Here is a 13227-nt window from a genome sequence, read left to right as displayed (position 1 = left end):
AAGAAAGAAAGAAAGAAAGAAAGAAAGAAAGAAAGAAAGAAAGAAAGGAAGGAAGAAAGGAAGAAAGGAAGAAAGGAAGAAAGGAAGAAAAAGTGAAAAATATGTGTAAATCTACACTGAATCCATCAGTTCTCTATCTGGAGGTGGACAACATATTTCAGACCTTTGGAGTTGTAGTGCATCATAGTATTGCTCAGAGTTACTAATTCTTTCAAAGTTGATTATCTTTACAATATTACTGTTCCAGTGCAGATTGTTCTACTGGTATTGCTCATTTTCTTTACTTCAGTTAATGCAGGTCTTCTGAGGTTTTTCTGAAACCATTCCTTTCATTATTTGTTATAGCACAATAATAATCCATCAGATTGATACACCACAATTTGTTCATCCATTCCCCAATCGATGGGCATCCCCTTAATTTCCACTTCTTTGCCACCACAGAAAGAACTGTTACAAATATTTTTGTACATAAGAGTCCTTTATTCATATTTTTTAAAAAGCCAGCACTAATATGATTTTTCCTTCCTTCCATGTTTAAATAAGCATACTGGCTAATGTAAATCTTTGAATGTATTGAAAATTTTGAGAAAATTTTATTTGTTTTTAGGGGCAGCTATGTGGCACAGTGGATAGAGTACTGGGCCTGGAGTCATGAAGACCCATCTTCTCGAATTCAAATCTGGTCTCAGACATTTACTAGCTGTGTGATCATGGGCAAAGTCATAGCAAACCCTGTGTCCCTCAGTTTCCTCATCTGTAAAATGAGCTGGAGAAGGAAATGGCAAATCACTCTAGTATCTTTGCCAAGAAAACCCCCAATGAGGCCATGAAGAGTGGGACACAACTGAAATGACTGTACAACAACAACAAATTTATTTATAGATAAGAGTGGTACTAAATGCCATACTCATGCATCAATTTGTTTTATTTCCTCTACAAGCAATTGGTCATCAGTCAAATTCAAACGGAGGGGAAAAAAAACACCTTTCATTCATTCAATAAGGCACTAATTGACTGTGAAGTTAATTATCTTGCCCCACCTCCTGTCTCCCAGAACAAGTTCTCTTTGAACAATATAAATGAAATTCTTGTATGCATAGCTCAGTTGTCAAGATTATATCTGAATGGCACAAGAATTGCCTTCCCAAAACCTCCTCAAAACCTCTGATTAGATATTTGTAGCATTATGGTTCATACCAGATGAGACTTATGGTATGGCAGGGCAGACCACAAGTTCCAGTTACTATTCATTCTATTTTTTGGAGTACAGTTATGAAACAACGAATGGCTTGTGATTCTGTCCTTAACTCTTGATCTGGGGGCATAATCAACCCATTTCTCATTCATAACTGCAGTGTATTACTAACCCAGGGCTTTAAGCTTCTCCCAGACCACAAGCTTAGCCTGGTATGACCCCTAGTGTTATAAATAGGAATCTTATCTTAGCCTAAATTTTTTCTCTTGGTTTTGTTTTATTTTGTTTTTGTAGTATTTCTCAAGCATTTGTTATACTAATACTGTAAGTGTTTAATTATGATCTTGACTTTTAAAATTTCTTTATTTTTAACAATTTGAACTGGGAGTTGAATTAAGCCCAATAATGGCTAATCTTGAGAATTGGATATGAAATGTTATGAATGCTATGGTGTTTGATTATTTTTTTCCTCATATGTTGGGATTTTTGCTTCAGGTTTTGGAATTGATTTGGTTTTCACATTTTACCTGGGATGATCACTGTGTAATACTTCAGCTTTTAAAAATATTAATGTTAATTACTTAATATGGCCAATGAGAATATCATGTTTTATGAGTGCCTTTTATTATTTCAGTTTTTTATTAGTCTATATCTTGGTCATGACTTTAATGCTTGTTATAACTTTGATGCCTTTGAGTTATAGTGGATTTGATTAAATTGTTTAACTCACTGGTGTGTGTTGTTTTTTGTTGATTAGTAAATATTGGCATAATGGAACAACATTATGACCCTCTAATAGTGTCAATAGTGAAATATTACCACCTTGCTAATATTATGTACATAAGAATTTAATGATATTTGGAGCAGAATCTATACATAAGTGTGAGAATGTTAATGGAAGTTTTGAGGACAGTGTATGAGAATTGAAAGATAGTAAGATAGTTTCTCTAGGAATGGGGTTAGGACTAGCCTCTATGGATGTGATATATAAATTATAAGTCATATGAGTATTACAAATTGTCCGATAAAAATTTAGACAGGGAATAGTTACTGGATATTGGTTTGAGACAGCTCCCTATCAACAATCTGATGTAGGGTTGGTCTTTAATAAAATGATGGCTCTGATGAGCAAAAGGGGCAATACTGCATAGCAACTGTGAAGCAAGCTTGAATATAGATTTGGGGTTTTTTGTATTCCAGAGGTTAAGGAAATAACCTTTGCCAGAAGTAACAGACATATCACGTGTGAGCAATGCATTCCATTAGTCAAAGATGCAATGCTCTACTTATGTCTAGATGTCTAACTTGAGTTTGATGGCAACGAAAAATTAGGGAAACAACCCTAATGACAGGTCCCTTAAGTCACTGGAAGACAGAACACTGGTACCTAATAAAAGGGGTCAAAGGGGCATGTTCTCCTAAGTTATACAGTGAAACTTCACTTGAACATGAGAAATTGGAGAGGTCCAGCGGATTGGATGGAAAACTGCCTTTTGCCATGACCCAATTCCATTAGATCAAATTACAATATGTCAGGAGACGATATATCCCATCTCTCCCCTCTCCCTTTGGGAAACAAACATGAGAAACCTGTATTACATGTATGTCAATAGTTCTATGTGATTAGAGGGTCTCTGACACAGGGATACGAGATTAGTTGATAGCCTCAGTGGAAAAGCTTTCAAACTTTTTGGTACGACTAACAGCTAGGAATGCAGATATGATATTATGACATGGAAAATTTGCTTATAAAAACTTCAAAAACTTTTTAGAGATGGGCCAAATATAAGCTACATTTGTTGCATCTACATGTTAGCGCTGAGACTTTAGGTTCTGTGTGGATGCTCAATTACAGAGATTAGTAGAACTAGTGGCAATAAAGCCTGAGATGGAAGATAAGGTCCAGTTGAAATGAATGTGTGTGTCTGAAATATAATACATTCGTAAGAGTACAGCTGGGAAATTAGGACTTTATGGGGAACCCATCTAATTCTGAAGAACTGCTAGACACAATGAATGACATGGTAACTAGGCCCAGGTAGGTCCCATTGGGAAGCCTCAATATGCAACTGTTTCAAGAATACATGCTAAAACATGGGTTAAAGATACAAGGCAGAACAGTTACTCTAGGGATTCAGAAAATAACAGAAGCTCACAAGAAACTTTCACAGGAGAGAACCAGAAATAGCAATGATCCCCTTGGAAAAATACCTGGAGAAGAACAGAGAGGCAGCCTTGACTTGTGTTACAACTGTGGGAAATGGCCACACTCAGGTTAAATGCACTAGAGAATAGAATGGAACCTTGGTACCAAAGAGGCTGAGGGCTATGGGACAGCTTGTGGAAAAGGAAGTGAAGCCACTTGGTCTTTCACAAGCATTTACAACACTGTGTTAGTGATACTTAGACTCCTATTTTCCACCTGGACTCATAGTATCTTGCACAGAGGTGACTATAAAAATTAAGAATGTGGATTGTGTTGCTGTCCTGGATAGTGGAGCATAAGTCATTACTGCATCGCAGTCATTCTACTCCACATTCCAGAAATGGCTAAAACAAATACTTTGAACAGTTTCTCATAGGTTTTGGCCTTGGAGTACTGAGTGATAAAAAAAACTATCCACAGGGCAGCTAGGTGACACAGTGGATAGAACATGGACCTTGGAGTCAGGAGGACCTGAGTTCAAATCTGGCCTCTGACACTTGACCCTTACTAGTTGTATGACCCTGGGCAAGTCACTTAACCCTGACTGCCTTGCCAAAAAAAAGAATAATAAATAAATAACAACCACAAAATACCCTAAAAAGCTTTAAATGAAAAATAGGGGAACATTTTGGTCAAGAATTAGAAATTGACGGGATGCCCATCAACTGGGGAATGGCTAAATAAGTTGTGGTATATGAATATCATGAAATACTATTGTGCTATAAGAAATGATGAGGAGATAGACTTCAGAAAAACCTGGAAAGACTTATATGAACTGATGCTGAGTGAAATGAGCAGAACTAGGAGAACATTGTACATAGTAACAGCCACATTTTGTGATGACTAACTTTCATAGACTTGGCTTTTCTCAGCAATGTAAGGATCTAAGACAACTCCAAAAGATTTATGAACAAAAATGCTGTCCACAACTAGAGAAAGAACTATGGAGTTGAATGCAAACTGAAGTATACTATTTGCTCTTTTGTTGTTGTTGTTGTTTTGTTTTGTTTCTTCTTTCTCGTGGTCCCATTGATTCTCATTCTTCTTTACAACATGACTAATGTGAAAATATATTTAATATGAATGTATAAGTAGATCCTATATCAGATTGCATGCTTGGGGAGGGGAGAGAGAAAGCAGAGGGAGAAAATTTAAAACTCAAAAGCTTATTGGAGCAGCTAGGTGGTGCAGTGGATAAAGCATTGGCCCTGGAGTCAGGAGGACCTGAATTCAAATTCGGCCTCAGACACATAACACTCACTAACTGTGTGACTCTGGGCAAGCCACTTAACCCCAACAGCCTCACCAAAAAACAAACAAACAAACAAAAAAGAATTCAAAATTCTTTACCCCCCCCCCCAAAAAAAGGCTTATGGAAATGAGTATTGAAAACTAAATAAATAAAGAAAAAAAGAAAAAAAGAGAGAGAAAAAAAGTACCCATACCTGGGATACACTGAAATGCCTTTGGATTTTCCTGAAGACAATGCTGATGTCAACAAGTCAATGGACATTTTGGCCCTGACTTGTCCAGATCTTTTACATGTCAGTGAAGTGCCAGCTCTGACTGGAACCAATTCCAGTCTGTTCATAATACTAACAGAATATTGCAAATATGTTGGGACTCAGCATCTGCTTGTTTGGACCATCCATTCAGCTTGTGTGCAGGTATACAGCAATTATTAACAGTGATCATTAAAAGGGTACTCCTAAGTCTTTTTTTTTTTCAGCCAAAGACAAGGTTTATTAGAACATTAGTCAACTCTTAAGTCTTTAACCACTGAAACAGACACTAAGTTACTGGATTTGAAGACTTCCCAGGAAGCACGTCTTACCAGGACTGTCACATACATTAAAAATGAAAAAGTCCTATTTCTGCCCTCTGCAGTCAAGTAAAATAGGTTTAATTCCTTTTCTACATGACAGCCCTTCAGATACTTAAGAAAACTATCATATTCTTTTGTATCTTGTCTTCTCTATCTCTAATTCCTTTAAATGATCCCCATGTTGAATTATGTTAATAATTCCTTGGATACCAACTACTTTTATCACCATTTTCCTTAAAACCTGAGACACAGAACCCAATAATATGATCCAGACATGGTCTGACCAGGGCAGAGTCCATTGCGAACATTACTTATCCAGTAGTCTTGAATAGTATGCCTCTCTCAACACAGCCTGGTATAGCATTAATTTTTTTTTTAATTTTGGATGTCATCATACTCAAGTCACATTGTGCTTGCAGTCCATTAAAACCACCAAATACATTCAAATTGCTGTTAGCCCTACCTTTCTCATCTTGTTCCTGTGAAATTGCTTTGCTGAACCCAAGTATAAAATTTTGCAATGATCCCTATTTAATCTGGTCTTAATAAATTCAGCCCAATATCCCAGTCTAACACCTTTTTTAGATTCTGATTCTGCCTCTCATCTTGTTAGTTATCCCTTCTAGCTTTGTATCATCTGTAAATTAGATCAGGATGCCAGGGTCACCTTTATTTGAGTTATAGATACCAATGTTATTCAGCACAGGACTAAGTACCAATGCTTGGGACATGCTAACAGAGACTCCCCTCCACCCCGCAGCTGACACAGAGCCACTAACCAGCTGCAAGTTAATTCTTTTGGTTTGGTCATTCAATCATTTTCAAAATTACTTTCATCTAGCCGACATCTCTTCCTTTTATCCATATCATGAGAGTTTGTTGACTGTTTTGCAAAAAATATCAATATCATTTCCCTTATCTACCACTCTAGTAACCCTATCAATAATGAAAGTTACATCAGTCTGGTATGAATTGCTATTGAACTCTGTTGGCCTTTTGTGATTACTGTTCCTTTTTCTAAATGTTTACCCACCATCCCTTTCACAAGAAACTTTAGAATTTTGCCTGGAATCAAAGCCAAATTCTCTAGTCTATAATTTGTGGTCTCCACTTTGCTGAAAATCTGAACAATATTTCCATTTCTCTAGTCTTGTAACATTTGCCTGATTGTCTTGCAATGATTACTGATAGTGGCTCAACAATCACACCTGCTACTTCTTTGTATATCCTGGGATGTAGCTTGCCTACATCAGATCATGTCACTATTCTCTTTAATATCACTAAACTTATCTTAGTTATCTACTCCCCCTTAGTCATTTTTGCTCTGTTCTTTTCAGTCCAAAGATTATTCTCCTTGACAGAGAAAACAGAAACAAAATAAGTGGTTCTGATTTTTCTCTATAATCCATTTAATCATTAGTTTACTCTGAACAGTGTGTGATCTTTTCTATGATCCTCTTTTCTTGACTACAGATTTTTTAGTACCCCTTTCTGTGACCCTTAGCATTTCTCAACAGCCTCCACTTATTCTAAGCTTGACCACTGCTAACATTATGCTCACAGGACAAGGCTGACAACGCACGCTTTTGTATTCATCTGTTGTTACTTGCTATGGCTTTCATTTTCTCTTCCTTTTTTTTTTAATCTAAGTTAGTTGATAAGTTCCATGGGCATACAACTTAGTTTCCCTTTTGTCTCCCTTTTTCTTCTTAGCAGAGCTGTTTTTCCCTATATCTTTTGAATTTCATTCTTGAGAGCATTCCATCCTTCTTGGGTTCACTTTTCCCAGTGACTTTTAGTTTAAAGGGACTTTTAGTCCCTTTTCTCTGAACACTTTGAAATCTTCTCCAAAATCTACGGTGCAGGTCAGAATATCTCTGGATTTTCTCTCCTCTATAAAAGATACTACATGGAGAAGTTAAAAGGGTTCCATTGTTTTGGTTGGTGAAAATCAGCTCTGAAAAGCAGTTCCCCTTGTTTGGTCCTTGACCATTTGAAGTATGAAATTATCATTAAGGCAATCCACTAAACTATTGGCTGTTTTACTTTGGCAGAGGTAGCTGCAGCAGATGTCTGGATAACTGACGTCCCTCACCACTACTGTATCATTTCTCCCTGTCAGGCTCTTCATCTGTTTCTAGAACTCAGTTATTTTCCATTGGTCCTTGAAAGTAATATACTTCCACTGTGGTATTTTCTTTTTGTTGTTTGTTTTTCAGTGTTTTGTTTTTTTTTTTGTGAGGCAACTGGGGTTAAGAGACTTGCCCAAAGTCACACAGCTAGTGAGTGTTACACGTCTGAGGCCACATTTGAACTCAGGTCCTCCTGACTCCAGGGCTGGTGATCTATCCACTGCATCACCTAGCTGCCCTGTAATATTTTCTTAAAAGACATGGATGAGCAACTGTTTTTTTTTAAGTTTAAAAAGACCAAGAAGCAAGTAGGACTACACTTATGAAATAAGTTGTACCATTTGTTTTTCCACAGATCATATGGAATCTCTGGTGTGTCCTTTGTTTCAATATTTTAGAAATTGAGTTATTAAAAAGACCAGGCTCAGCAGAGAACCAAGAAATAAATCAGTCAACTTGTTCTTGGCAACATGAATAGCTCAAGCACCAATTAAATCATCATCTAGTTTATGAGATGACAAGGTTGACTTTGGTCTTGTGATTGATAGCTTTATTAAAAGAAACATGAAGTAGCTCACTAGTACTTGGAATATATTGCACTATAGATAAGACATTTGCAAGATGGAAAGAATAAAGCATATTTGTCATAAATTGAAATTTATTTTATATAATAGCAGTAGCATTTATTTGCCAGGCTGTTACAGCCTAACTTTCCAGCTATTTTGTGCTACCTGAGCTCTTTTCTGCAAATGCTCCCTCTAAAAAAGCTTCTCTTTATGGTATACAGTTCAAATTCTAAAGGCCATTAATAACCTTGACCAAGTCATATATGTAGTGTTCATCTTCAAGTAACTAAGTTGGTATTTTTAAGCACCAAATCAACAAGTTTGGTTCTGATTAATAGTTCTGTTATACAATTTTAGTTATTGATGTTTTAATTTTTTGAGCTAATAAAAAAGTAATAAATGAAAAAGTACAGTAGAGTACTTAAAAAGTACTTAAAAGAGTATACACATATACAATGTTGGGGATTACCTGAATGACCTCTAAGGTCCTTTTTCAAAGTTAAGACTCTTTGTTAGACAAAATGCTAAAACTGTAAGGAACTTTAGGGGTGTTCTAGTTTTCTCTTCACTCACAGGCTATTGCCCTCCTTCAGACTTTCATCATCCATTACCTAGACTATTGCCATAGCTTCGTAACAGCCTCCCTACCTCAGACCTTTCCTTTTTCCACCATTCTCCACATAGGTGCCAAGATATTTCTGAAGTAGAGGTCTGACCATGTCACTTCTCTTTTTCAAAAATGAGAGTGGCTCCCTATTGGCTCGAGAATAAAGTACAAACTCCTTTGTATGGCATTTAAAGCCCTTTGCAGTCTGGCTCCTGTTTACCTTCCCAGGCTTGCTGTATATTCCTCCCCTCACAGACTCTCCATTCCAGTTAAACTGGTCTACTTGATGTTCTTGGTATACGACAGTCTAACTTCCCACTTTGTGCTTTTTATACATGAGGCTGGTGCCACTGTGTCTGGAAAGCACTTACTTTTCACCTCTACCTCATGGAATTTGTAGCTTACAACAAAACTTAGTTTATATGCTATCTCCTATCTGAGGCTTGTCCTATCCCCCCAAATGCTAGTGGCCTTCCCACCCCACAAATTACTTCATATGATTTAGTATTTGCTTATCTGTACACATCTTATTCCTTCCAGCAGAACAAGTTTGTTTTTTGGGGTTTTTTTTGAGGGCAAGGACTGTTTAATTTCTGTCACTGTAGCCCCACTGCCCTGTACAATGCTTGAATAAATACTTGTTTTGACTGAGTAGCTGACTTAGTCCAACTTCTTGTTTTACACATGAGGCATAGAAAGGTGATTTGCACCTGGTCATACAGCAGTTTATACAGAAAAAATGAAAAACAACCCTTGAACTCAAGCATCTTATATTCTACAAATAATACTACAGAGATACTTCTAGCTCTGGCTTTGTTACATAGGGTGGGGGGAAAAGGGGGGGGGATTTCCAATCGTTTGGGAATTTTAAGGTGGGTTTATTCCTTTGTCCTGTTGCAAACCAATTATAATCCCCAAATGGTAAAAGATAGAGAGGGATGGCAGGAAGACTAATTCGCTCACTTGTAAAACTTCTGAGACTTTCAGACTAGTCCACAACAATGATTTTTTTGAACTAGATTTCCCTAATCCTATCTTTTAACTGTGACACAGCATCTGGACTTCCTGAAGTCACACCAATATCAGAAGGTTCAAAGCCTTTTTATGCTTAACAGGTAGCTAAACACATAATTAATTAGCCATGTAGTCAGAGGGTACAGTGTCTCTCTTAAGGACATCCTTAGCTAAAACAGAGACATGTTCTGGGCAATGTTTAAAAATGTGAGCAGTTTATCACTGTCAATTGATGTAGGGATGAGTTTTATGATTAAGAATTCTAAGTTAATATCCTAATCTATTTCCATCCTTTTATGAAGTAAAATTTTCAATTAATCATCATAAAATGGCAAAAATGCTTGAAACAGAATAAAATAACTGGTGAATGTGGGAGGTGGCATGGAAAGAAGGGTACAATGAGAACTGGCTCACCTTACTGAGTCAAATGAACTATTGGAAATTTAGCAAATCTAAGTAAACAGAATAAACAATGTATTCTAGATACTATTTCTGTTTTTTGGGTTTTTTTAGATAAGAATAAATAGAACAATTTGGCATAGCTTCAAAAAAGTAGGATAGCAGAGGTGGCTCAATGGATAGAATGCTGGACCTGGAGTCAAGAAAACTCAAGTTCAAATCTGGTCTCAGACACTTATTAGCTATATGACACTGGGCAAGTCATTTAAATAAATTCTGTCTGCCTCAGTTTCCTCAACTCTAAAATGGGGATAATAACAGCATCTGCCTCCCAGGATTGTTGTAAAAATAGAATGAATTAATATTTGTAAAGTACTTTGCAAACTTTAAAGCAATATCTATGTGCTAACTATTATTAATATTATTTTTAGTATACCAGAATTAAAGAATAGGTCCTTAGGACTAGCACAGTGTTTTACATATAGAAGCTTAATGAATTTTGTTTAATTTAATAAGAGCTAATATTTACATAGCACTTTAAGGTTTGTAAAGTGTTTTACATATATTGTGTCATTTGATTTCTTCCTCAAAACAACCCTGTGAGGTAGATGTTATTTTTATTTCCATTTGCCAGATGAGGAAACCGAGGCTAAGAGGTAACATTATTTACCCTATGTCACTCAGCTGGTAAATGTCTGACAGGATTTGAGCCCTGGATTTCCAACATCCAAGTCTCTACTTTGCAACCTAGCAGTGTCTATTTTTCTATTAAATTGAATTAAAGGACCTCTAATACCTCCCCTTACCACATCAGATTCAATCTCCTATGCCTAGACCTATATAATATGGCCTCATCTACTTCACCAACTCAACCTTATTTCAGACTGCTTTTCAGCATGAACCTCTGATATAGTTAGCTTGTATTCTAAATATTCCTTGGATGTCCCATGCTAATTCTCAGTCTCTTTTCTCATGCTATTCTTCTTTAAATACTGTTTGTTCATTCTGCCTATCAAAATCTTACCAAGCCCAAATCTCACCTTTTCCATGAAAGTCATTTTGACTACTCTATATCTCCCTTCTTCAAGTCTCAGTATAGTTATTTTCAGCATCACACAACTTACGTATCTAGGTGGCATAACATGCCACAATAGTGGCAGGACTTGGAGTCAGGAAAACTGGAATTAAAATCCTTCCCCAAACACTCCTTTACACATTCCCATCCCAGACCTATTTCTGATCTTCTGGAGTTCAAAATCATGTTCCTACACTGTCTTACCCTGGAACTTCCCTCAATGTTTAGGCCTGCTTACCCTGGAATATCCGAACACCCTGCAGCTTGCTCACCATGAAATCTACCTCTCCAAGGCCTAATCCCATCTCCTACTGATGAATTCCTACTAGAGATTCCATTTTGTGAAGAGGCCCAGGTTGGCCTGCCTCCATTCCACTCTTGGCCCTGTTCCTGACCTTCTAAACTTCAAAAATCAAGCTTTGTGTCAGTGTCAGGTACCTTCATCCTTACCTCTTCCCCATCCCCCGCCTTTTCAGCTCCATTTTGTGTATTATCTTTCCTGATTAGAATGTAAGCTATATATTCTATATAACACAAAGGCAATACTTGGATTATCTTTCTTTTTGTTTGGATTTTTCCCATCCCTTAACTCAGTGCCTGCCACACAGTAAAAACCACTTAACAAGTCTGTCCTGCCTTCTTTCCATTCTTCCTTCCTGCCTTAGTTTCCTCATATGAAAAATTAAGATTATAACAGCATCTACTTCACAGGGCTGTTGTAAAGATCAAATGAGTTAACATGTGAAGCAATTTGAAAACCTTAAAGTGCTATATAAATGCTAGTTGTTATTATTATAGCAATTACTTGTTTGCTTATTGCCTTGCACATATTTGTTTTGTCTTCTCAAGTAATTGATAATCTAATTGACAGCAGACTATGTATCTTATTCTTTCGTATCTTCACAGCCCCTAGCATAGTACTATATACATAAAAGTTATCCAGATATTTGTTGGTTGATTTACTCTAAAATGTGTGGTGCAAGATAGTATTTTAGGTTATACTAGGTAAGGCCTACATATAGCCACAGTTTGTTGTTGTTTTTTTAAAATCAACAGCACAGAGCATAAAATTTTAAATTATTTGGCTTTCTAGTCAACCCACTCTTTAGTGGCTGATAAGGAAATAGAAAATTTATTTGATGGGATCATCACAGATTTTGATAAGGAAAGCATGAAACCAACATGACATCATTTCAGATTAAACTGGAGTTCTATAGATATTCTTAACTTTCCACAGTCATTAACTTTTTCTTTTTTGGTCACATCCATCTTCTTGAACAGTTCTATCCAGAATATAACAGTAATTTCTTAACTGTATTTATACTACTGAAGTAAGTCATCTAACAGTATTAGAATAGCATTCATGGTGATATATCTCTGCTGGATGGGCCATGCTCAGACATTGGACGATAGCAGGAAACTGAAGTAGTTACTATGGCTGAAACTGGGCAAATGAAAAGAGGATAAATGGATTTTTTAAAAGCACTTAAATGATATATTGAAGCACAGCCTCATGAATCCAGCTGAGAAATAATATGGACCTGCCTGGAGTGTGTTGTGAATTGAGAGAAGTGTATGGATATGACAGTTGAGGGAGTAAGACTGACAGGACTGACAAATGATTGTTTATAAGGCGGTAAATGACAATGAAGGGTTGAAAAAGACTATGAGGTTGTGGACCTGGGAGGCAGGAGAACAGAGGAAGCCTCAATCAATGTAGAGAAGTTAGGAAGGGATGGATTGTGAGGGAAAGGTAATGTGTTCTGCTTGGGTTATATTGATTTGAGTTGCCTAAGGGACATCCAGTTAAAGATGTGCGGTCCTATGGAAAAAAGTTCTAGATCTGGAGACAGATGACATGGGTTCAACTCCTATCTCTGCCATTTAGTACTTGTGTGACTTAAGGCAAGTCATTTAACCTCCCTGGGCCTCAGTTTCTTCATCTTTGAAATGGAGAGGTTGGATTAGATGATCTCCAAAGTCCTCCTAACTCTAAATTCATGATCCTAAAGCAATCCTTCAGGAACATTTGTATTCCTTTTTCATGAAACTTTTAAAAAATGTGTTTGTATATTGGTATCCTAGATGAATTCTGCAGAGTTCTTAGTCATTACTGAGAATTTAAGTCTGCTTTTGATTATATCTAAACTCAGAAACTAGTAATAATAGTACTTAGGAGTTAAAAGGGACCTTAGTGACTACCTAAGT

The 13227-nt window shown here is 36.7% G+C and overlaps 1 protein-coding gene across 1 annotated transcript in view; it reads right to left on the bottom strand.

Moving 5' to 3' along the window:
• LOC114050041 (ryanodine receptor 2) overlaps positions 1-13227 on the bottom strand; it is an 811539-nt gene that overhangs the window by 17794 nt on the left and 780518 nt on the right. The window lies entirely within an intron of this gene.

Source organism: Vombatus ursinus, unplaced genomic scaffold (assembly GCF_900497805.2).
Source record: "Vombatus ursinus unplaced genomic scaffold, bare-nosed wombat genome assembly UNPS02014798.1, whole genome shotgun sequence".
Lineage (NCBI taxonomy): Eukaryota > Metazoa > Chordata > Mammalia > Diprotodontia > Vombatidae > Vombatus > Vombatus ursinus.
The sequence above is the reverse complement of the archived record's forward strand: the minus strand, read 5'-3'. Positions and strand labels throughout refer to the sequence as shown.